The following is a 2500-nucleotide window of genomic DNA, read 5'->3' as shown; positions in this document are numbered from 1 at the left end:
TCATTCAATTTGTGATCCATCAATTATATCATATTAAATATAATATATGATGGTACATTTTGTAATGTTTTTTCTTATTTTTTTCTTTTAAAAACCTTTAAACATGAAAATAAAAAGTTGTACTTATTATTCATTTGATTGAATGATAAGTTAATTTGTTCACAATAACAAAAGTGGTATATATTTATTATATTATTATATATACATAAAATGATTAAAAAAATACAAAATAATTGAATCATAATAAATACCACCACTGTATTATTGTTGAACTAAGACATTCGCAACTTAATAAAAATGTTTAGAGTTAAATATATTTGATATATATTATTGAAAGAAAATCAATTTATATATTATTAATATTATTTAATTTTACTCTTTCAATTAATATATGCAAAAAAAAATTGACATTTGTTATAAATAAAAATAAATAAAAAAATACTCTAAGCGGTGGATCACTTGGCTCATGGGTCGATGAAGAACGCAGCAAACTGTGCGTCATCGTGTGAACTGCAGGACACATGAACATCGACATTTTGAACGCATATCGCAGTCCATGCTGTTATGTACATTAAATTCAATTTTAAAGTACTGCTTGGACTACATATGGTTGAGGGTTGTAAGACTATGCTAAATAAGTTGCTTATTCTTTTATAAAAATAATTGAATTTAAGCAAATGTGTATATTATTGGATTTTAAATAATTCATAATATTAATAGCAAAAAAAATAAAGATATATAATGAATTTTATTTATTATATATTCTTTAAAAAAAAAATCCTCTCAAATAAAATGAAATGATGAAAATATTGAATCTAAGTATTCTTTACAAAAAATTTTCATATTATTTATATATATATATAAAATAATAATTTATATATGTAATTAAAAGGAGGAATGTCTAGCATAAAAATTAAATTTTTTATTCTAGGATTGCCTCATTTTACATTATTATTATTTTTATATATTTACAATATATAAAAGGAGAAAAGAAAAATAGAGATGAAAAGATGATATAATTTTTTTATTAAATTGTGAGAAGATAAAAAAAGAATATTAAAACAACCTCAACTCATATGGGATTACCCCCTGAATTTAAGCATATTAATGAGGGGAGGAAAAGAAACTAACAAGGATTTTCTTAGTAGCGGCGAGCGAAAAGAAAATAGTTCAGCACTAAGTCACTTTGTCTATATGTCAAATGTGAGATGCAGTGTATGGAATATCTTAATATCTAGTATGAGAAATTAACGATTTAAGTCCTTCTTAAATGAGGCCATTTACCCATAGAGGGTGCCAGGCCCGTATAACGTTAATGATTACTAGAAAGATATTTCCAAAGAGTCGTGTTGCTTGATAGTGCAGCACTAAGTGGGTGGTAAACTCCATCTAAAACTAAATATAACCATGAGACCGATAGTAAACAAGTACCGTGAGGGAAAGTTGAAAAGAACTCTGAATAGAGAGTTAAATAGTACGTGAAACTGCTTAGAGGTTAAGCCCGATGAACCTGAATATCCATTATGAAAAATTCATCATTAAATAATTAAAAAAATAATGTGCATTTTTTTCATATAAGGACATTGTAATCTATTAACATAATAAAGTATTTATCAAAAGATCATTGGTGATATTAAGTTTATTTAAATTAATTTGCTTTTTAAGCATATTAACATAAAATAAATACTAATGATTTGATAAAGTGTTGATAGATTTTATTATATATAATGCTAAAATTCATTTTTTGAATTTTACAAAAAATTTAATATCTATGATATTAATATTTATTTGTATGCATTTATATGATTAACAATGCGAAAGATTCAGGATACCTTCGGGACCCGTCTTGAAACACGGACCAAGGAGTCTAACATATGTGCAAGTCATTGAGTTATATTAAACTTAATGGCATAATTAACTTAACTTAAATATAATGGGATTAATTTTTAGTCTATTTTTTAATAAATAGTCAATTAATTCAATCCCGGGGCGTTCCATATAGTTATGTATAATGATAATTTATTATTATTTATACCTCTAACTGGAGCGTACCTTGAGCATATATGCTGTGACCCGAAAGATGGTGAACTATACTTGATCAGGTTGAAGTCAGGGGAAACCCTGATGGAAGACCGAAACAGTTCTGACGTGCAAATCGATTGTCAGAATTGAGTATAGGGGCGAAAGACCAATCGAACCATCTAGTAGCTGGTTCCCTCCGAAGTTTCCCTCAGGATAGCTGGTGCATTTAAAAATTATATAAAATAATCTTATCTGGTAAAGCGAATGATTAGAGGCCTTAGGGTCGAAACGATTTTAACCTATTCTCAAACTTTAAATGGGTAAGAACCTCACCTTTCTTGATATGAAGGTTGAGGTTATGATATAATGTGCCCAGTGGGCCACTTTTGGTAAGCAGAACTGGCGCTGTGGGATGAACCAAACGTAATGTTACGGTGCCTAAATTAACAACTCATGCAGATACCATGAAAGGCGTTGG

General features: G+C 27.9%; 1 non-coding gene and 1 pseudogene across 1 annotated transcript in view; both read left to right on the top strand.

Moving 5' to 3' along the window:
- Positions 1 to 439: 439 nt before the first annotated feature.
- Positions 440 to 620, top strand: LOC129252091 (5.8S ribosomal RNA; annotated as a pseudogene).
- A 442-nt stretch (positions 621 to 1062) lies between these two features.
- Positions 1063 to 2500, top strand: part of LOC129252089 (large subunit ribosomal RNA) — a 3999-nt gene continuing 2561 nt past the window's right edge. The window contains exon 1 of the ribosomal RNA XR_008583250.1: positions 1063 to 2500. This exon is cut by the window's right edge and continues 2561 nt beyond it. This is a non-coding gene — a ribosomal RNA (large subunit ribosomal RNA).

Source organism: Anastrepha obliqua, unplaced genomic scaffold (genome assembly GCF_027943255.1).
Source record: "Anastrepha obliqua isolate idAnaObli1 unplaced genomic scaffold, idAnaObli1_1.0 ptg000148l, whole genome shotgun sequence".
NCBI lineage: Eukaryota > Metazoa > Arthropoda > Insecta > Diptera > Tephritidae > Anastrepha > Anastrepha obliqua.
The sequence above is the reverse complement of the archived record's forward strand: the minus strand, read 5'-3'. Positions and strand labels throughout refer to the sequence as shown.